We start from the raw sequence: 24,008 nt of genomic DNA on the forward strand, positions 1-24,008 counted from the left end.
TGTTGGCTTTATTCCCTCTGTTTTGAATCTTAACACCTCGATCAGTAACCTCTCCTAAGTTATATTTCCTCTTAGCTTTTCTCTTAATTTTCCTTGTCGTTGAACCCATGTTTCCATGTAACAACCTGCTTACCATTAATGATTTTACTTCCTGTTTTATTCCTTTTAGTATTACTGGGCCTATTCACTGAGCTCCCCTCAGTCACTGTACTTGTACTGTCACCCTTTTTGATTTTTGACTATGGCTTCTCTGCCCACTTTCTCCCTTACTGCCTTTTGTTTCTGTCCCTGTTTTACTACCTTCCAACTTCCTGCATCGGTTCCCATCCCCTTGCCACATTAGTTTAAACTCTCCCCAACAGCTCTAGCAAACCCCGCCCCCCCCCCCCCCAGGACATCGGTTCCAGTCCTGCCCAGGTGCAGACCATCCTGTTTGTACTGGTCCCACATCCCCCAGAACCGGTTCCAATGCCCCAAGAATTTGAATCCCTCCCTCTTGCACCATCTCTCGAGCCAGGCATTCATCCTATCTATCCTGACATTCCTACGCTGACTAGCTCGGGCACTGGTAGCAATCCTGAGATTACTACCTTTGAGGTCCTACAATTTAGTTTAACTCCTAACTCCCTGAATTCAGCTTGTTGGACCTTGTCCCGTTTTTTACCTATATCGTTGGTGCCTATGTGCACCACGACAGCTGGCTGTTCACCCTTCCCCCCCAGAATGGCCTGCAGCCGCTCCGAGACATCTTGACCCTTGCACCAGGGAGGCAACTTACCATCCTGGAGCCTCGATTGCGTCCGCAGAACCGCCTGTCTATTCCCCTTATGATTGAGTCCCCTATCACTATAGCCCTGCCATTCTTCTTCCTGCCCAGCTGCGCAGCAGAGCCAGCCAGGGTGCCATGAACCTGGCTGCTGCTGCCTTCCCCTGGTGAGCCATCTCCCTCAACAGTGTCCAAAGCGGTATATCTGTTTTGCAGGGAGATGACCGCAGGGGACACCTGCACTGCCTTCCTACTCTTGCTCTGTCTTTTGGTCACCCATTTTTTATCTCCCTCAGTAACTTTCACCTGCGGTGTGACCAACTCGCTAAACATGCTATCCACTATGTCCTCAGCATCGCGGACGCTCCAAAGTGAGTCCATCCGCAGCTCCAGAGCCGTCAAGCGGTCTAACAGGAGCTGCAACTGGACACACTTCTTGCACGTGAAGGAGCCAGGGACAGTGGACATGTCTCTGAGCTCCCACATCGCACACGAGGAGCATGACACGGGTCTGGGATCTCCTGCCATGTCTTAAACCTTAGGTAAGCTTATACAACTACAATTCCAAAAAACGAAAGAAAAAATAAATAAATTAGACAATGAAAATAAAAACTACTTACTAGTCACTTACCAGGGATAAAAGGCATCTCCTCCCCCCCAAGCTTCGAATTCCCACCTAGATTCAAATTCCCAAACTCACTCTTGATTGTATCTTCTCTGGCTCACTGGGACAACTCACTGGGAGTGAGTTTACAAGTTGCTCTTTTTAAATTGGCCTGAGTTGACTCCCCTCCCCCACCTGCTTTTAGATCAAAGTAGATTAAAGTGACTGACACTTAACTGCCAACCAGTTATGTGAGTAGGTGGGGCATCAACGTTTTTGTTCTGAGCAGGGCTCTAATACCGGGGGTGGTGGATACTGAGTACTCGGCAATCGCAGTGTCGGATCATGCCCCACATTGGGTGGATCTACGGGTTAGTTTGGAGAGAGGACAATGGCCGCTGTGGAGACTGGATGTGGGGTTGTTGCGGACGAAGCAATCTGTGGGTGGGTGAACAAGTCCATCCAAAACTACCTGGAAACAAATGATACGGGGGAGGTCTCTGCAGCAAGTGTTTGGGAAGCTTTGAACGCAGTGGTCAGAGGGGCATTAATCTCGATAGGGGCCCACAGAGAAAAGGCGGAATGGGCTGAGAGGGATAGGTTAGTTGAGGAGATAGGTTACTCCAGCTGAACAGGAGATACTGAGAGACCCTGGACCCGGGGCTACTGAGGGAGCGGCAGAGGTTACAGGCGGAGTTTGGTCTGTTGACTACAGGAAAGCGATGGAACAGCTGAGGAAGGCAAGGGGCGCGATTTATGAGTATGGGAAAAAGGCTAGCAGAATGTTAGCGCACCAGCTCAGAAAAAGGGAGGCGGCCAGGTAGATAGGGAGAGTAAAGGTGATGAGAGGCATGGATAGAGTCGATAGCCAGAGACTTTTCCCCAGGGCAGAAATGGCTGTCACGAGGGGACATAATTTTAAGGTGATTGGAGGAAGGTATGGGGGAGATCTCAGAGGTAGATTCTCTACACAGAGAGTGATGGGTGCGTGGAATGCACTGCCAGCAGAAGTGGCGAAGTCAGAGTTATTAGGGATATTTAAGCGACTCTTGGATAGGCACATGGACAGCAGTAAATTGAAGGGTTGTAGGTTAAGTTGATCTTAGATTAGGATAAATAGTCAGCCAAACATCGTGGGCAGAAGAGCCTGCACTGTGCTGTACTGTTCTATGTTCTAAGTGCAGAGACTGAGCAGCAATGCTGCTAACACAGAGATACAGAACAAACTGAGGCTCTCAGTCCTTCCTCTGCACAAAGTCAGTGCTGTGTCCTCCTGTGAAACCACAGAACAAACTAGCTTCCTCTTTCTTCGTGGTACCGGGCTCAGATATCATTGCAGTTTTGCACATTGGAGCTTAGATAGAAAATTAGCTCTAACTGGGAAGTTCACAACTTCAAAAACATTTTGTGATGTGGAGCAAAAGAATCTTTCTTGGGATCTGTTATTTTATATCTACTAGTCATAATCCACTTCCCTTCATTCCCGACAACAGCAATTTAGTGCATAGCTAACTGGCGTAGTCATAGCTAACATCTGACTAACAGGTGTGGTCAGTCACCTGTTGTGTAGTATAACATCTGTGGAGCTCCATCGCAGACCCATATGTCTTTCCACGGTGTCGATAAGGATGGATTGCCTGATTTTGGGACTGCCCAGTCCATAAGTCCATAACTGCCTGGATTCTTTTCTGTCCAAGGGAAAAATGGCAATTGCTCTCCAGGTAGTTCTTTCTGGCGCATTTTTCTCCCAGGTCTGCGTTGCCTGTTCTGTGATTTCACAAGAGAATCAGTTCATTTGTGCAGAACAAGTTCTCAGAGCTTCTGTCTGTTGAATATTTCTATGTTGGGAGCTTTGCTGCTCAGCCTGCGAGGTGTGAGTGTCTCCTCTTGACATCAAGGCAATGTTTGACCGAGTGTGGCATCAAGGAGCTGGCACAACTGAAATCAATGGGAATCAGGGGGGAACTCTCCATTGGTTGGAATCATGGGCGGGATTCTCTCAGTCCAGGGTCGGGCCGCAGAATCCCTGCGACCGGCGTGAATCATGACATGCTGCCCCGATGCCGGCACGAGATTCTCCGCAGAACGGAGAATCGGCGCCATTGGCACTGGCGTGGTTGGCGCAGCGCCGGTCGGGGTCCGCTCTACCCCGATTCTCGGCCCGGGATGGGCTGAGCGGCCGTCGTAAAATAGCTGAGTCCCACCGCCGCTATCCACAACTGCTTTCAGCCAGCAGGAACTCGGTGTGGAAGTGTCGGGGAGCGGCCTATGGCGTGTGGGGAGGGGGCTCCCACCCCGGGGGGGGGGGGGCCTCCAATGTGGCCTGGCCCGCGATCAGGGCCCACCGATTGGCGGGCCGACCTCTCTGGCTGGGGGGGCCTCCTTTCTTCCGCGCCGGCCCCTGTAGCCCTGCGCCATGTTGCGTCGAGGCAGGCGCGTTGAAGGGAGCCACTGCGCAAGCGTGCGTTGGTGCCGTTGCCATGGTGCATGCGCGTGTTGGCGCCGGTGCCACTGTACATGCACGGACCCCGAGATGCCCAGTTGACGCCAGGATCAGCAGCTGAAGCGGTGTGAACCACTCCAGTGCCGTGCTGGCCCCTGTAGGGGCCAGAATTGCTGATCCTGAGGCCGTGTTGACGCCGTCGAGAAACACGACGGCGTTTCCGACGGCGTCAACGTTTAGCCTCAGGAGCACAGAATCCCGCCCCATGTCTGGCACAAAGGAAGATGTTTGCAGTTGTTGGAGGTAAATCATCTCAGTCACAGGCTATCTTTGCAGGAGTTTCTCGGGGCCGACTCCTATTGTCCCCAACTATTCTCAGCTGCTGCATCAGTGATCTTCCCTCCATCATAAGGTCAGAAACAGGGAAGCTCACTGCTGATTGCACAATATTCAGTACGATTCACTCATCTTCAGAAGCAGTCTGTGTTCATATGAACAAGACCTGGACAGCATTCAGGCTTGGGATGAAAATTAATATGTAACAGTATCAGACAATGCCCATCTCCAATGAGGGATACTGCCTCCCCTTGACAATTAACGGTATTACTATTGTTAAATTTCCCACTGTCAAAATCATGGAAGTTAACATTAACCAGGAAGTGAATAGAACCAGTCATATAAATACTGTGGCTACAAAAGCAAGGAAACTGGGAATTCTGTGGCAAATAACTCACCTCCGGACTCCCAAAAGCTTGTCCACCATCTACAAGGGACAAGTCAGGAGTGTGAAGGAATACTCCCCGCTGCTTGTGTGAGTCCAGCTCCAATAAAACGCGAGAAGCCCTACACCATCCGGGAGAAAGCAGCCCAGTTTATTGACACTCCATCCACCAACTTAGACATTAAATCCCTCCATGCAAAGTGGCAGTAATGGATACCATCCAGAAGATGCACTTCGACAACACTTTTCAAACCGGTGACCTCTACCATCTAGAAATACAAGGATGTGGAGGTGTCGACGTTGGGGGACCCCCTTATATTGAGTTCGGGCTTTGGAGGATTCAGGGGTCACGTCGGGAGCTCAATTTAAAAATAGCGTCCTGATCTCTCGCTGCATTGAGGAGTCCAGGTGAGCGGAGCTCCTCAGCACAGAAAACAGGCTGAGTGCAGCCTCGGGCGCGAGTTCCCCACTGAATCCCCGTATCTAACAGGATGGGCGTTAGACAGCGGGGCGTTTCTCACCACCGCGAGCGCCGGGACTCTGTTCCCATTTGGTTAGATTGGACCCAGTCTCCACCTTTCGATGCTGGCTGCAACATATTTCATTCACGGTTGGAGAAATATTCTTTGCACCAGGCTTGTTGTATTAGTTGATGATTTCACCTTTTTCAAGTGGTTTCCGACTTCCGTTACTCTGAACTTTCTCATGAGAGCTCCCCCAACCCCCAAATTCCGCACACCATTATTTCTTCCACTAGTAAATGGTGCTATTTTTTGCATTGCACACAGCAATATCACACTGCACTATCACACTGCAAAATCACATTGCAATATCACACTGCACTACCACACTGCAATATCACATGCAATATCACACTGCACTACCACACTGCAATATCACATGCAATATCACACTGCACTACTACACTGCAATATCACACTGCAATATCACACTGCACTACCACACTGCAATATCACATGCAATATCACACTGCACTACCGCACTGCAATATCACACTGCACATTCACACTGCAATATCACACTGCGCTACCACACTGCAAAATCACACTGCAATATCACACTGCAACATCACACTGCACTACTGTAGCCACGTAAAATGGCTGCGTTCCGATTAATCTGGCCAAAACCCAGTTTAAAATGGCTAACCCGAAAGACTGCTGGGAAAAGCAGCTAAGAAGACACAAGCAGGCAGTTGCAGACAGTATTGCATTCGGCTCTGGGAAGTTAGCCCAGATCGATACTCAGGGCTATCAACAGCCCATCAACCCAGGTATTTGCAGTTGCATTCAGGACTGTTTGCAGCCCATCTATCCAGACATCTGCAGTTAAATCGGCTATCCCCGGGAACAATTGCAACATATTAGCAATTGAATACCGGGCCAGACCTGTCGGCGCCTGCAGTGGCCGAAACAATGACAGGTGAGCAACCACCCCCCGATCGAGGAATCGCCTCACCATTGGACACATCGACCCCAGAGATTGGGGACAGATCCAACCACTTGGGACTCAGGGTCAAGGGCCGCCCCGGGAGGCGGGAAGCCCCTGGGCCCTATAAAAGTGAGGGTCCAAGTTCAGATCTCTCTCTCTCTCCTCTTCGCCTGCTCGAGACCTTCGCAAGAACAGCAACCGGCAACAGTAAGTTTGAATCCAGCGATCGCTATCCGGTAGAGACACCTAGCCACCGACCTGTAGCAGCCTTTTGAATCCAGCGGGCCAGATCTGATTGGACAAGCCATTCGTTTCCCTGACCTGGTGGGCTCTTCCTAAGTTAAGTATTGGCCAGTAGTGATAGGTTTATTATATAAATAGTAGTATTAGGGTATTAATATTGCTTGTTGTATATAATAAATGACCGTTGTTTTAATCCTTACTAAGCGGTGTGCTGTATTATTAATCATAACCTGAACTTGAACCACGTGGCGATATCATAAAGATACCTGGCGACTCGTGAGCAAAGGTGACGTAATCAGAGCCAATAGACTAAGGTTAAAAAGGGAAACATAATTGGCGACATCCTGACGGGACCCGACATAGAAGTGGAAAACCACTCCGGGAGAACCCCAACATTTTGAATTAGAATCCAATCGGAAACAAAAAAAAAAAAACCACAAGTGTTCAAGCGGTTCTGGTTAATAATTCACAATTCGGAAGTGTGTATATGCATGCGTAACTAACAGGGTTATAAGGCAAAACTGATAGATTTAACCAAGGCTTTAATACACTACATAGGAAGCTTACCCGACACAGACGACCCCAGACAAAATGGGTCAGGTCTCAGAAGCTGGGTCTTATACCTAACTCCCGGGGGAGTGGCCAAGGCGGAGCTCTCCGTGGCCAGGTCCGGTTACATACAGGTGACCGAACCTCTACAGAGCTACAGTACAATACACAGTACAATACACAGGATTTCAGGGCCACGTTACACACAACTATTATATAACTATGTACAATGCTAGGGAAGTACAGTGGTGTATCACCACACTGTGCTGCTGCTGCTTTCTCTCTCTCTCTCTCTCTGCTGCTTTCTCTCCCTCTCCCTCTCTCTGCTGCTGCTTTCTCTCTCTCTCTCTCTCTGCTGCTGCTTTCTCTCTCTCACCCTCTCTCTCTCTGCTGGTTTTCTCTCTCTCTGCTGCTGCTTTCCCTCTCTCGCCCTCTCTCTCTCTGCTGGTTTTCTCTCTCTCTCTCCTCTCTCTGCTGCTGCTTTCTCTCTCTCTCTCTCTCTCTCTGCTGCTTTCTCTCTCTTCTCTCTCTCTGCTGCTGCTTTCTCTCTCTCACCCTCTCTCTCTCTGCTGGTTTTCTCTCTCTCTCTCTCTCTCTGCTGCTGCTTTCCCTCTCCACCCTCTCTCTCTCTGCTGGTTTTCTCTCTCTCTCTCTCTCTCTCTCTCTGCTGCTTTCCCTCTCTCACCCTCTCTCTCTCTGCTGGTTTTCTCTCTCTCTCTCTCTCTGCTGCTGCTGCTTTCTCTCTCTCTCTGCTGCTGCTTTCTCTCTCTTTCCCTCTCTCTGCTGCTTTTTCTCTCTCTCTCTCTCTGCTGCTGCTTTCACTCTCTCTCCCTCTCTCTCTCTGCTGGTTTTCTCTCTCTCTTCCTCTCTCTGCTGGTTTTCTCTCTCTCTCTCTGTCTGCTGCTGCTTTCTCTCTCTCTCTCTCTCTGCTGGTTTTCTCTCTCTCTGCTGCTTTTTCTCGCCCTCTCTTTCTCTGCTGTTTTCTCTCTCTCTCTGCTGCTTTCTCTCTCTCTCTCCTGGTTTTCTCTCTCTCTCTCTCTGCTGCTGCTTTCTCTCTCTCTCTCTCTCTCTGCTGCTGCTGCGTTCTCTCTCTCTCTGCTGCTGCTTTCTCTCTCTCTCCCTCTCTCTCTCTCTCTCTGCTGCTTTCTCTCTCTCTCTCTCTCTGCTGCTGCTTTCCCTCCCTCTCTCTCTCTCTCCCTGCTGCTGCTGCTTTCTCTCTCTCTCTGCTGCTGCTTTCTCTCTCTCTCCCTCTCTCTCTGCTGCTTTCTCTCTCTCTCTCTCTCTCTCTGCTGCTGCTTTCTCTCTCTCTCCCTCTCTCTCTCTGCTGGTTTTCTCTCTCTCTCTTCTCTCTCTGCTGCTGCTTTCTCTCTCTCTCTGCTGCTGCTTTCTCTCTCTCTCTCTCTGCTGCTTTCTCTCTCTCTCTCTCTGCTGCTTTCTCTCTCTCTCTCTCTCACTCTGCTGCTGCTGCTGCTTTCTCTCTCTGCTGCTTTCTCTCTCTCTCTGCTGGTTTTCTCTCTGCAGAACCATCGATCACACACGAGGCGAGACGTAAAGAACTTCAATCGAGGCTTTATTGAGCAGACTTGTTCAGACTCATTCCCCAGCAGCTCAGTCACAGAATGCAGCTGCGGGGATTAACACAGGTTCTTATACCCCGCCTATCTGGGTGAAGCCCAGTAGGCAGCGGATCCAATCGGGATCCAGCATCAGTCCTCCAATGGCTCCTCGGCATTCATGGTGTACCGTATTACCCTTAATACATACCACCACATTCTCCCCTTGTTAAAAACGAACCCTGCTGGGTGGTGGGTGGTATGGTGGTCGGGGTTTACAGGGTCGGTACCTTAACCATTGAACTATATACAATCATGCCGCTTTTACTGGGCCACCGAATTAGTCACATTTTACCCGATTTGCAGCGTTAACTATTTACAACAATGCTGCTTTACTGGGCCACTGAATTAGATACATCTTAAGTCGATTCGATGAGTCGAGATGGTGCTCTGGTCACCCTTTCCGATCGTCTCAGCCCGGGTGGTGGTGGTGCTGGCTCGGGTCCGGTCGACTCTGGGAGTATTGCGCTGTCCCCTTCTGTTTCCTTACCCCTGGATGGGCCTGGGAGGAGAACTGATCCCCCCGGGAAGGGGGTGGCTATGAGGTGCACCGGTGGGAGTGAGGGGGAGGTGATTTGTGTTGGGGGGGGGGGGGAGGGGGGGGAGCTCCGGCGGGTGCCAGGTCCCGCAGAGAGACCGTGTCCTGTCGGCCATCTGGCTACGCCACGTAGGCGTACTGCGGGTTTGCGTGGAGTAGATGTACCTTTTCCACCAGTGGGTCTGATTTGTGCGCCCGCACATGTTTCCGGAGCAGGATGGGTCCCGGGGCTGCCAGCCAGGTCGGAAGTAACGTTCCAGTAGCGGACCTCCTAGAGAAGACAAGGAGGCGCTCGTGAGGCGTTTAGTTAGTGGTGGTACACAGCAGAGACCGGATAGAATGAAGGGCATCCGGGAGTACTTCCTGCCAGCGGGAAGTTGGGAGACTCCTAGACCGTAGGGCCAGGAGGACGGTCTTCCAGACCGTTCCGTTCTCCCTCTCTACCTGCCCGTTCCCCCGGGGGTTGTAGCTGGTCGTCCTGCTCGAGGCTATGCCCTTACTGAGCAGGAATTGACGCAGCTCGTCACTCATGAAGGAGGACCCCCTGTCGCTATGGATGTAGGCGGGGAAACTGAACAGGGTAAAGATGGTGCCGAGGGCTTTAATGACCGTGGCCATGGTCATGTCGGGGCAGGGGATGGCGAAGGGGAAGCGGGAGTATTCGTCAACGACGTTAAGAAAGTACGTGTTGCGATCGGTGGAGGGGAGGGGGCCTTTGAAGTCCAAACTGAGGCGTTCAAAGGGACGGGAAGCCTTTATCAGGTGCGCTCTATCTGGCCTGAAAAAATTAGGTTTGCATTCTGCGCAGATTTGGCACTTCCTGGTGACTGTTCGGACGTCCTCGACGGAGTAAGGGAGGTTGCGGGCCTTTATGAAGTGGTAGAAACGAGTGACCCCCGGGTGACAGAGGTCCTCGTGGAGGGCTTGGAGACGGTCCACTTGTACATTGGCACAAGTGCTGTGAGATAGGGCATCGGACGGCTTGTTCAGCTTTCCGGGACGGTACAAGATCTCATAATTGTAGGTGGAGAGTTCGATCCTCCACCGCAGGATCTTGGCGTTTTTTATCTTGCCCCGCTGTGCACTATCGAACATGAAGGCTACCGACCGTTGGTCAGTGAGGAGAGTGAATCTCCTACCGGCCAGGTAATGCCTCCAATGTCGCACAGCTTCCACTATGGCCTGGGCCTCCTTTTCTACTGAGGAGTGGCGAATTTCTGAAGCGTGTAGGGTCCAGGAGAAGAAGGCCACGAGTCTGCCCACTTGGTTGAGCGTGGCCGCCAGAGCTACGTCGGACGCGTCACTCTCAACTTGGAAGGGGAGGGACTCGTCGATGGCGTGCATCGTGGCCTTTGCGATATCCACTTTGATGCGGCTGAAGGCCTGGCGGGCCTCTGGCGACAGGGGAAAAGTAGTGGACTGGATTAGTGGGTGGGCCTTGTCTGCATACTGGGGGACCCACTGGGTGTAATAAGAAAAGAAGCCCAGGCAGCGTTTCAGGACTTTGACACAGTGGGGAAGAGGGAACTCCATGAGGGGGCGCATGCGTTCGGGGTCGGGGCCTATCACTCCATTACGCACTACGTAGCCAAGGATGGCTAGATGGTCGGTGCTAAACACGCATTTTTCCTCGTTGTAGGTGAGGTTGAGGGCGTTAGCGGTCTGGAGGAATTTGTGGAGGTTGGCGTCGTGGTCCTGCTGGTCGTGGCCACAGATGGTGACGTTGTCGAGGTACGGGAATGTAGCCCGTAAACCGTGCTGGTCGACCATTCGGTCCATCTCCCGTTGGAAGACCGAGACTCCGTTCGTGACGCCGAATGGAACCCTTAAGAAGTGGTATAGCCGCCCGTCTGCTTCGAAGGCAGTGTACCTGCGGTCACCAGGGCGAATGGGGAGCTGGTGGTAGGTGGACTTAAGGTCCACGGTGGAGAAGACCTTGTACTGTGCAATCCGATTGACCATGTCGGATATGCAGGGAAGAGGGTACGCATCTAGCTTCGTGTACCTGTTGATGGTCTGACTGTAGTCTACGACCATCCTTTGCTTCTCCCCTGTCTTCACTACTACCACCTGGGCTCTCCAGGGACTATTGCAGGCCTGGATTATGCCTTCCTTCAGCAGCCGCTGGACTTCGGACCTGATAAACGTCCGGTCCTGGGTGCTGTACCGTCTGCTCCTAGTGGCGACGGGTTTGCAATCGGGGGGTGAGGTTCGCAAACAGGGAGGGTGGTTCGACCTTGAATGTCGTGAGGCTGCAGATAGTCAGTGGGGGTATAGGGCCGCCAAATTTGAATATTAAGCTCTGGAGGTTGCATTGGAAGTCCAACCCCAGGAGAGTGGGAGCGCAGAGGTGGAGAAGGACATACAGCCGGTAATTTCAGAACTCTCTCCCCTGCACCGTTAGGCTTGCGATGCAGAACCCTTTGATTTCAACGGAGTGGGACCCCGCCGCCAGGAACATTTTTTGGGTGCTTGGCCGAATTACAAGGGAACAGCGTCTTACCGTGTCTCGTTGCGAGCTGGTAGCGTGCGTAGACCTGGTTGACGGGCTTAATGTAGATCTCCTTCAGCAAGTTGAGCGCCGCTGGGAATTCTTCCGCGTCCTCGATGAGTGAGTCGATTTCGGGACTCACCCTGGAATGCAGGACCTGCATCTTCTGGTCTTCTGTTGGTCTGCTGGGGGCCGTTCGGAGGTATCCCTCAAAGCATGCCAGCCAGTGCTTAAACACCGACGTTGCATTAGCTGCTTGGGGGCCGATTCGCAGGCACTCCAGGGCGATCCGGAGCTCCATATTCCTTTTTAAGTCTGCTCAATAAATTGTAGCACCATCGATCACACACGAGGTGAGACGTAAAGAACTTCAATCGAGGCTTTATTGAGCAGACTTGTTCAGACTCATTCCCCAGCAGCTCAGTCACAGAATGCAGCTGCGGGGATTAACCCAGGTTCTTATACCCCGCCTATCTGGGTGGAGCCCAGTAGGCGGCGGATCCAATCGGGATCCAGCATCAGTCCTCCAATGGCTCCTCGGCATTCATGGTGTACCGTATTACCCTTAATACATACCACCACACTCTCTCTCTCTTCTCTCTCTGCTGCTGCTTTCTCTCTCCCTCTTTCTCTGTGCTGCTGCTTTCTCTCTCTCTGTTGCTGCTTTCTCTCTCTCTCTCTCTCTGCTGCTTTCTCTCTCTCTCCCTCTCTCTGCTGCTGCTTTTTCTCTCTATCTCTCTGCTGCTGCTTTCTCTCTCTCCCTCTCTCTCTCTGCTGGTTTTCTCTCTCTCTCTTCTCTCTCTGCGGCTGCTTTCTCTCTCTGCTGCTGATTTTTCTCTCTCTCTCTCTGCTGCTGCTTTCTCTCTCTCTCCCTCTCTCGCTCTGCTGCTTTCTCTCTCTCTCTCGCTCTTTGTTGCTGCTGCTGCTTTCTCTCTCTCTCCCTCTCTCGCTCTGCTGCTTTCTCTCTCTCTCTCGCTCTCTGTTGCTGCTTTCTCTCTCTCTGTGGTAGTCTCTATTAGGGGTATTGCGGTACCTAGATTGGATGTATCTGATACTATGGGATCATTGGTAGAGCCTGCCTGCTGGTTCCGCCCAGAAAGGCGGAGTATAAGAGTCTGTGTTCCCTAACTGCAGCCATTCTGTACCATGCGCTGCTGGGGAAACATCTAGTTCAATAAAGCCGTCAATTGTTCTACAATCTCACTTCAGGAGTGATTGATCGTGCATCAATTTATTGAACTAGAATTGAAGAATGGTGTTCCGCATCAAGCCAGAGTGCCTACAAATCAACCCCCACGCAGCTAACGCGGCAACAACTTTTAAACGCTGGCTTGCGTGTTTCAACGGGTACATCGAGACGGCCCAGTCTACTCCTTTGGAGGGACAGGAGTTACAAGTTCTCCACTCAAGGGTGAGCCCAGAAATCTACATGCTCATCGAAGACCCGAACGGCTTCGAGGATGCGATGACTCTGTTAAAAGGGCACTATGCCCGCACAGTAAACTAGGTATACGCCCGACATCTTTTAGCTACCAGACGGCAGACCCCGGGGGAATCACTGGACGATTTTTACCGCTCTTTGTTAGTGTTAGGTAGAAACTGTAACTGTCCACATGTTTCAGCCAGCGCCCACACCGAACTCTTAATCCGGGACGCCTTTGTTGCGGCTTGATGTACTCAAAGAGCCGCCAGCGCCTGTTGGAAAACGACACGCTGGGCCTCAAAGAGGCACGGAAACTTGCACACTCCTTAGATGTAGCCTCCTGCAACGCCCAGGCGTACGCACCCGACCATGCGGTACGCCCATGGACTGGGTGGACCGCAGCCGATTCCGATGCATCCCCAAATTCCCCACAAGCTTGTGCAGTGTGGCAGCCAGGAAATCCCGGGGGGGCGGCCCCAATGCTATTTTTGCGGGCAGACCAGGCACCCCAGGATACACTGCCTGGCCCGATCCGCAATTTGCGGCTGCGGGAAGAAGGGGCATCTCATGGTAGTATGCCAGGCCCGGTCGGCCATCGCTGTCGCCATAGGCGAATCGGTCTCGCTGCCATTCCCCTCCTCACGGGCCACGTGCGGCCCGTGGGCGCCGCCATCTTGGACCTCGCAGGCCACGTGCGATTCATGGGCGCCGCCATCTTGTTTATCCACGGCCACGTGCGATACATGGGAGCTGCCATCTTGGTTGACGACTCAAGACCCCGATTTGGATGACCGCGGATCGCCCGACGAGATCTCCTAGCTTATGCCACAACTCGCCTCAGTGACACTGGACCAGTCTCGGACCCGAATGCTTTCGACCGCCACGACATCTGTACTCATCAACGGGCAAAAGACATCCTGCTTGGTCGACTCTGAGGGCACGGAGAGCTTTATCCACCCTGATACGGTAAGGCGCTGCTCCCTCCCTATACACCCGATTAAACAAAAGATCTCCCTGGCCTCTGGGTCCCACACGGTGGAGATCTGGGGGTACTGCATAGCCAACCTCACGGTCCAGGATGTGGAGTTCAATACTTCCAACTCTACGTCCTCCCTCATCTCTGCGCTGCCACATTCCTGGGATTGGACCCCCAATGTAACCTGCAAAGTTTAACTTTCAAATTTGGCGGCACTATACCCCCCTCACTGTCTGCGGCCTCGCGATCCTCAAGGTCGACCCGCCTTCCCTGTTTGAAAACCTCACCCCCGCCACCAGGAGCAGACGGTACAGTGCCCAGGATCGGACCTTCATTAGGTCAGAAGTGCAACGGTTACTGAAGGAGGCCAGCAACAGCTCCTGGAGAGCCCAAGTGGTGGTTGCAAAGACCGGGGAGAAGCACAGGATGGTCATAGACTACAGCCAGACCATCAACAGGTATACGACGCGTACCCTCTCCCACGCATATCTGAAATGGGCAATCAGATTACACAATTGTGGTAAACCACTGTGTTCCTATATTAAGGGTTGTACGGTAGAACCTGCACTACAGGTTCACCTGGGCACCTGCATGCTAGCTCCGCCCAGGAGCCGGGTTATAAATATGCGTGGCCTTCAGCTCGCAGCCATTTCGTCAGCTGCTGTAGGAGGCCACACTTCAGATTCTAACAAAGCCTCAGTTTGAATTCAACTTCGTCTCCAGCCAAATTGATCGTGCCTCAATTTATTAGTATCTGATTCAGAAGATGGACCTCCGGATTGAACCAGATCGACTGCAGCTGGATCCACACGCAAGCGACGCCAGAAAGGACTTCCAGCACTGGCTAGCTTGTTTTGAAGCGTATATCAACGCGGCACCGACTCCTGTTCCAGAGGCTCAGAAGATTCAAATCTTGTACTCCAGACTCACCTCTAAAATCTTCCCGCTGATCCAGGATGCGCCCAATTACGCTGAGGCTATGACTCGACTCAAAGAGAGTTATGAGCAGAAGATGAACACGCTCTTCGCCAGACACGCGCTCGCAACGCGTATTCAACTACCTGGTGAGTCAATCGAGGACTTCTGGAGGGCCCTGATCCCACTAGTTCGGGACTGTGACTGCCAGGACGTTACTGCTAATGAGCACTCAGATCTCCTTATGAGGAACGCTTTTGTAACTGGGATTGGGTCCAATGTTATCAGACAGCGGCTCCTAGAAGGGGCCACGTGTGACCTCGCAGAGACTAAAACACTGGCGCTTTCCATGACGGTCGCCCTGCGCAATGTCCAGTCCTATGCCCCCAACCGCGCAGCCCACTCCTCCTACGCTTCGTGGGCCCCACAGGCAGCCGCCCCACCGGGGGCGCTACCCACTCAATATGCCTGCGTTACGCGCCAGGCAGAGATCTCCAGGGGGCCCCGATGCTATTTTTGCGGCCAACAAAGACACCCCCGCCAATGCTGCCCAGCCCGCACTGCCCTCTGTAAGGCCTGCGGGAAGAAGGGCCACTATGCAGCAGTGTGTCAGGCCCACTCAGCAGCAGCAGTCGCCCCACTCCCCCAGGTCACGGACAATGGGCGCCGCTATCCTCCCCTCCTCCCAGGCCTTGTGCGAGCAATGGGCGCTGCCATCTTCTCCCCTGCACAACACGTGCGTTTCATGGGCGCCGCCATCTTTCTCCACCCCCGCAACGTGCGTTCGATGGGCGCCACCATTTTGGTGTACTGTTAATAGCAGTGCAGAGTAATGAGCGAATGGAATATAGTGCATCAGGGAGGACCTCTTGCCAGCGGGAGGCCGGGAGATTTCTGGACCGCAGGGCCAGCTGGATGGCCCTCCATACCGTCCCATTCTCCCTTTCTACCTGTCCGTTTCCCTGGGGGTTGTAGCTCGTCGTTCTGCTGGAGGCGAGACCCTTGCTGAGCAGGAACTGACGTAGCTCATCACTCATGAATGAGGATCCCCTATCACTGTGGATGTAGGCGCGGAAGCCGAACAGAGTGAAGATAGAATTAAGGGCTTTAATGACGGAGCCAGACGTCATGTCAGGGCGTGGGATGGCGAAGGGAAACCGGGAGTCTTCATCAATCACACTGAGGAAATATGTGTGTTGATCGGAGGAGGGGAGGGGGTCTTTGAAATCCACGCTGAGGCGTTCAAAGGGGCGGGAGGCCTTCACCAGGCGCACGCGGCCCGGCCGGTAGAAGTGCGGCTTGCACTCCGCACAGACCTGGCAGTCCTTGGTGATTGTCCTAACTTCCTCGACGGAGTAGGGCTAATTTTGTGCCTTAATGAAATGTTACAACCGAGTGACCCCTGGGTGACAAAGGCTGTCGTGCAGGGTCCGGAGTCGATCTACTTGTGCGCTGGCCCATGTACCTCAGGATAGGGCATCTGGGGGCTCGTTGAGTTTGCCAGGGTGATACTTAATCTCGTAATTATAAGTGGAGAGCTCGATTCTACACCGCAAGATTTTATCATTTTTGATCTTGCCCCGCTGTGAGTTGTTGAACATGAAGGCTACCAATCGTTGGTCAGTGAGGAGAGTGAATCTCCTGCCGGCCAGGTATTGCCTCCAATGTCGCACAGCCTCAACGATAGTCTGGACCTCTTTTTCGACGGATGAGTGCCGAATTTCCGAGGCTGGAGGGTGCGGGATTCCACGGCCCTGCCTGCCCGGCTGAGGGTGGCGGCAAGGGCGACGTCCGATGTGTCGCTTTCTACTTGGAAAGGAAGTGTTTCGTCTACAGCATTCCAGCTTTGACAATATCAGCTCTGATCTGTGCGAAAGCCTGTTGGGCCTTGGCCGCCAGGGGGAAATGAGTGGACTGTATGAGTGGGCGGGCCTTGTCCGCATAGTTTGGGACCCACTGCGCGTAATATGAGAAGAACCCCAGGCAGCGTTTGAGGGCTTTGGGGCAGTGGGGAGGGGGAGCTCCATGAGGGGGCGCATGCGGTCGGGATCGGGCCCCAGAACTCTGTTCTGGACCACGCAGCCGAGGATGGCTAAGCGGTTTGTGCAGAACACACACTTCTCCTTGTTATACGTGAGGTTGAGGAGAGTGGCAGTGCAGAGAAATTTAGCGAGGTTGGTGTCGTGGTCCTGCTGTTCATGGCCGCAGATGGTCACTTTGTCTAAGTACGGAAACATGGCCCGCAATTTGGTTCATTTGAGTGCTATAGTGAGAGTTTGGTGACTTGAGGGAGTATAAGGCTTCATTTTTATCTAAAGTCTTGTCTTTCTTTTATTTAGTCAATTAACTTAAAAGTTACTGTTTGGCTTAGAAGAAGGTGAATTTTCAATCAGCTTTAAACAAAGCTTCTACTTGTAGGCACTTGCAGCTGGAGCTTGTTAATTAGTTAATTGGATTAGGCCAGTTGACTGGAGCTGAAGCTGGATGAACTTCGGATCTTCCGGGAGGCAGAGGGGGTGATAGAGAAGAGTTACAGGACAAGGTACAGGACAAGAATAGCTGGGTTACAGTCAGGGGGAAAAAAAAAAACAGGCAGACAGTGCAGGGATCCCTCGTGGCCGATCCCCTTCAAAACATGTATACCATTTTGGATGCTGTTGGGAGGGATGACCTACCCGGGGAAGGCCCTAGCGGCCAGGTCTCTGGCACTGAGTCTGGCTCTGAGGCTCAGAAGAGAAGGGGGTTGAATAGAAAAGCAATAGTTGTGGGAGATTCAATGGTTAGGGGAATAGATAGGAGATTCTGTGGTCGCGAGCGAGACTCCCGGAAGGTATGTTGCCTCCCGGGTACCAGGGCCAGGGATGTCTCGGATCGTGTCTTCAGGATCCTTAAGGGGAGGGAGAGCAGCCAGAAGTCGTGGTGCACATTCGTACCAACGACGTAGGTAGGAAAAGGGGTGTGGAGGTAATAAATGAGTTTAGGGAGTTAGGCTGGAAGTTAAAAGCCAGGACAGACAGAGATGTCATCTCTGGTTTGTTGCCGGTGCCACGTGATAGCGAGGCTAGGAATAGGGAGAGAGTGCAGCTGAACACGTGGCTGCAGGAATGGTGTAGGAGGGAGGGCTTCAGGTATTTGGGTAATTGGAGCGCATTCTGGGGATGGTGGGACCTGTACAAGCAGGGCGGGTTGCATCTGAACTAGAGGGGCACCAATATCCTGGGAGGGAGGTTTTCTAGTACTCTTCGGGAGGGTTTAAACTAATTTGGCTGGGGAATGGTAACCGGATTTGTAGTCCAGCAACTAAGGTAGCCGATATTCAGGATGCCAAAGCGTGTAATGAGGCAGTGGGGAAGGGAACACTGACAAAGGAGAGTACTTGCAGGCACGGAGATGGGCTGAAGTGTGTATACTTCAGCGCAAGAAGCATCAGGAATAAGGTGGGTGAACTTAAGGCACGGATCGGTACTTGGGACCACGATGTGGTGGCCATCACGGAAACTTGGATGGAAGAGGGGCAGAAATGGTTGTTGGAGGTCCCTGGTTATAGATGTTTCAATAAGATTAGGGAGGGTGCTAAAAGAGTTGGGGGGGGGCATTGTTCATTAGAGATAGTATAACAGCTGCAGAAAGGCAGTTTGAGGAGTATCAGCCTACTGAGGTAGTATGGGTTGAAGTCAGAAATAGGAAAGGAGCAGTCACCTTGTTAGGAGTTTTCTATAGGCCCCCCAATAGTAGCAGAGATGTGGAGGAACAGATTGGGAAACAGATTTTGGAAAGGTGCAGAAGTCACAGGGTAGTAGTCATGGCTGACTTTAACTTCCCAAACATTGAGTGGAAATGTTTTTGGCGGATAGGATCAAGGAAAACCCCAAGGCCTTTTACACATATGTGAGAAATATGAGAATGACTAGAGCGAGGGTAGGTCGATCAAGGACAGTAGCGGGAGATTGTGTATTGAGTCTGAAGAGATAGGAGAGGTCTTGAACGAGTACTTTTCTTCTGTATTTACAAATGAGAGGGGCCATATTTTTGGAGAGGACAGTGTGAAACAGACTGGTAAGCTCGAGGAAATACTTGTTAGGAAGGAAGATGTGTTGGGCATTTTGAAAAACCTGAGGATAGACAAGTCCCCCGGGCCTGATGGGATATATCCAAGGATTCTATGGGAAGCAAGAGATGAAATTGCAGAGCCGTTGGCAATGATCTTTTCGTCCCCACTGTCAACAGGGGTGGTACCAGGGGATTGGAGAGTGGCGAATCTCGTGCCCCTGTTCTAAAAAGGGACTAGGGATAACCCTGGGAATTACAGGCCTAGTTAGTCTTACTTTGGTGGTAGGCAAAGTCATGGAAAGGGTACTGAAGGATAGGATTTCTGAGCATCTGGAAAGACACTGCTTGATTAGGGATAGTCAGCACGGATTTGTGAGGGGTAGGTCTTGCCTTACAAGTCTTATTGAATTCTTTGAGAAGGTGACCAAGCATGTGGATGAAGGTAAAGCAGTGGATGTAGTGTACATGGATTTTAGTAAGGCATTTGCTAAGGTTCCCCATGGTAGGCTTCTGCAGAAAGTAAGGAGGCATGGGATAGTGGGAAATTTGGCCAGTTGGATAACAAACTGGCTAACCGATAGAAGTCAGAGAGTGGTGGTGGATGGCAAATATTCAGCCTGGATCCCAGTTACCAGTGGCGTACCGCAGGGATGAGTTCTGGGTCCTCTGCTGTTTGTGATTTTCATTACTGACTTGGATGAGGGAGTTGAAGGGTGGGTCAGTAAATTTGCAGACGATACGAAGGTTGGTGGAGTTGTGGATAGTGAGGAGGGCTGTTGTCGGCTGCAAAGAGACATAGATAGGATGCAGAGCTGGGCTGAGAAGTGGCAGATGTAGTTTAACCCTGAAAAGTGTGAGGTTGTCCATTTTACAAAGGGCCGCGCGTGCCGGGCAGCATTGACGGGGGGGGGGGGGTTTTGTTGGCCGCAAAAATAGCATCGGGGCCCCCCAGAGATCACTGGCTGGCGCGTAGCGCAGGCGTATTGGGTGGGTAGCGCCCCCGCTGGGGCAGCTGTGTGTGGGGCCCACGAAGCGTAGGAGGAGTGGGCTGCGCGGTTGGGGGCATAGGACTGGACATTGCGCAGGGCGACCGTCATGGAAAGCGCCAGTGTTTTAGTCTCTGCGAGGTCACGCGTGGCCCCTTCTAGGAGCCGCTGTCTGATAACACTCCCCCGATCACCCTCACTCCCCCTGATCACCCTCACTCCCCCCGATCACAGAGAGATCACCCTCACTCCCTTCGATCACAGACATAACACCCTCACTCCCCCCTCGTCACAGACAGATCAGCCTCACTCCCCCTGATCACCCTCACTCCCCCTGATCACCCTCACTCCCCCGATCACCCTCACTCCCCCTGATCACCCTCACTCCCCTCGATCACAGACAGATCACCCTCACTCCTGCTGATCACAGACAGATCACCCTCACTCCACCCGATCACAGACAGATCACCCTAACTCCCCCGATCACAGACAGATCACGCTCACTCCACCCGATCACAGACCGATCACCCTCACTTCCCCCGATCACAGACAGATCTCCCTCACTCTACTCCCCCGATCACCCTCACTCCCCCTGATCACCCTCACTCCCCCCGATCACAGAGAGATCACCCTCACTCCCCCCGATCACAGACAGAACACCCTCACTCCCCCCCGATCACAGACAGATCACCCTCACTCCCCCCGATCACAGACAGATCTCCCTCACTCCCCCTGATCACAGACAGATCACCCTCACTCCCCCTGATCACCCTCACTCTCCCTGATCACAGACAGTTCACCCTCACTCCCCCTGATCACAGACAGATCACCCTCACTCCCCCTGATCACCCTCACTCCCCCTGATCACCCTCACTCCCCCTGATCACCCTCACTCCCCCGATCACCCTCACTCCCCCTGATCACCCTCACTCCCCTCGATCACAGACAGATCACCCTCACTCCTGCTGATCACAGACAGATCACCCTCACTCCACCCGATCACAGACAGATCACCCTAACTCCCCCGATCACAGACAGATCACGCTCACTCCACCCGATCACAGACCGATCACCCTCACTTCCCCCGATCACAGACAGATCTCCCTCACTCTACTCCCCCGATCACCCTCACTCCCCCTGATCACCCTCACTCCCCCCGATCACAGAGAGATCACCCTCACTCCCCCCGATCACAGACAGAACACCCTCACTCCCCCCCGATCACAGACAGATCACCCTCACTCCCCCCGATCACAGACAGATCTCCCTCACTCCCCCTGATCACAGACAGATCACCCTCACTCCCCCTGATCACCCTCACTCTCCCTGATCACAGACAGTTCACCCTCACTCCCCCTGATCACAGACAGATCACCCTCACTCCCCCTGATCACCCTCACTCCCCCTGATCACCCTCACTCCCCCTGATCACCCTCACTCCCCCTGATCACAGACAGATCACCCTCACTCTCCCTGATCACAGACAGATCACCCTCACTCCCCCTGATCACCCTCACTCCCCCTGATCACCCTCACTCCCCCTGATCACACAGATCACCCTCACTCCCCCTGATCACAGAGAGATCACCCTCACTCCCCCCCGATCACAGACAGATCACCCTCACTCTCCCTGGACACCCTCACTACCCCTGATCACCCTCACTCTCCCCGATCACAGACAGATCACCCTCACTCCACCCTGATCACAGACAGATCACCCTTGTCATGATATTCAAACACACATCACAACACACACATCATGATAGACAGACCAACAGACCAATTAGCACACATAATACGACAGCCAATCACAGACAAGAGCAGACACAGTATAAGACAAGAAACACAACACCTCCTGGGCAGTCGATCTGGAGCCAGGACAAGGCCAGGACCTCATTAACAAGACGCTCACACAGTCACCACGTCCTGAGTACCAAGACAGATGTGTAAATAACTAGTTGGAATAAAACTGCGTTGCACCAATCGCAACCGTGTTGGTTCGTCTTTACCTCAGAGCACCCAACACCACATGGTACCAGTGAGTGAATCGATACTTACCGGCAAATCTGCCATCCTGAGCCATGGACACCCACAACAAACCGCAGCCGTTGCAAGTCGCTGGGAACCTGGGCACCAATTGGAAGCTCTTCAAGCAGCGATTCGAACTGTTCATGCGAGCCAACGAAAAACAGGGCTCCTCGGACGAAACAAAGATTACCATGCTCCTCACTACCGCAGGTCAGCATGCCATCGATGTATACAACTCCTTGGTGTTCGCGGAAGGCGAGAACAAATCTAAATATGACACGGTCCTCCTCAAGCTCGACCAGCACTTCAACGTTGAGGTCAATGAAAGCTTTGAGAGGTATATCTTTCAGCAGCGCCTACAAGGTAAGGATGAGCTCTTTCAGTCCTTCCTGACGCACCTCCGCATACTCGCGCAGTCTTGCGGTTACGGCACTACCTCAGAGTCCATGATCCGGGACCAGATCGTTTTTGGCGTTGCCTCCAGTGGCCTACGCCAGCAGCTTCTAAAAATTAAAGGCATGACCTTAGCATCTGCAGTTGAAGCCTGTGTCCTGCATGAAAATGCGACCAGCCGCTATGCCCAATTTCAGGCGACCGAATCGGCACGGAGGGGGTCCCAAGCGATCGAATCGGCAAGCCAGGCTGCCCACGAGGCCAAACACATCCAGGCAATCGAGTTTCTCCCGGCCCGCGGCCCGGACGAGGGCGGCTGTTTCACGCGCTTTTTGAGGCCTCCCGCGTTTGTGCACGGCAAAACCTAGGGCAACAATGAGGGACGTGCTGCGCAGGCGCGCCCGACGCAAGACCGGACTGCGCATGCGCAGTGGCGTAACGAACGCCATGACGTCATGACGTGCGGCAACTGTGGAGCCGCACATTTAAAAGGGCAATGTCCTGCAAAAACCCGACAATGCCTACGCTGTGGCAAGATGGGCCACTACGCTGCCTACTGTCGAGCGGCTCAACCTGTGGATCTTCCACATCTCCGACAACCTCACAGACACGTGCGGACCATCCAGCCTCCACATCACGACATCCAAACCGACGACGCAGATGACCAAGACGCGTTCCGGGTTGCGGTCATTGATGTGAACCGGGTCAACACCATCAATCCGGCCGATGAATGGAGTGCCACCCTGGCGGTCAACCGATCGCCGATCACGTGCCGCCTGGACACTGGCGCCTCCGCCAACCTCATAGCATGGTCAGCATTCTATGCCATGAAGGTCAAACCATCAATCCAGCCATCCCGGTGCAAGATGGTCGACTACAACGGGAACGTTATCCCGACCATGGGATCCTGCCAGCTGCAGGTGATACACAAAACACACATGGCCACACTCTCGTTCGAGATAGTTGGCTCATCGAAGGACTTGCTGCTGGGCGCACAGGCATGTAAGACTCTCCACCTTGTGCAACAAATTCTCTCTCTCTCTCCAGGTGGCACGTCTGACTTCCCGGATGCAGAGTTCAACGCACAGCTCCAATCGCTCCTCGCCCACAACCAGGAGGCATTCGAAGGCATGGGAACACTGCCATACACTTACCGAATTCGCCTCAAACCGGATGCCATCCCGGTCGTTCACGCACCTCGCAGGGTTCCTGCACCACTTAAAGACCGCCTCAAGCTGCAGCTGCAGGATCTCCAGGACCAAGGGGTCCTATCCAGGGTCATGGAGCCCACGCCATGGGTCAGCTCCATGGTGTGGGTCAAGAAGCCCTCTGGCGAGCTCCGCATCTGTATAGACCCCAAAGACCTCAATAATAACATTATGCGGGAACATTATCCCATACCCAAACGGGAGGAGATCACCAGTGAAATGGCCCAAGCGAAGATATTCACAAAACTGGATGCTTCTAAAGGATTTTGGCAGATCCAACTGGACCCGTCCAGCCGAAAGCTATGTACCTTCAACACCCCTTTCGGCAGATTCTGCTACAACCGGATGCCATTTGGCATCATCTCGGCATCCGAGGTCTTCCACAGAATCATGGAGCAGATGATGGAATGCATCGAAGGGGTGCGCGTATAAGTGGACAATGTCATCATCTGGTCCACCACACCGCAGGAGCACATACATCGTCTCCAACGCGTTTTTGCCCGCATACGGGAAAACGGCCTGCGCCTCAACCGAGCCAAGTGCGCCTTTGGCCAGACCGAATTGAAGTTCCTGGGGGACCATATCTCCCGGTCAGGGGTCCATCCGGATGCA

Source organism: Scyliorhinus torazame, chromosome 7 (genome assembly GCF_047496885.1).
Source record: "Scyliorhinus torazame isolate Kashiwa2021f chromosome 7, sScyTor2.1, whole genome shotgun sequence".
Classification (NCBI taxonomy): domain Eukaryota; kingdom Metazoa; phylum Chordata; class Chondrichthyes; order Carcharhiniformes; family Scyliorhinidae; genus Scyliorhinus; species Scyliorhinus torazame.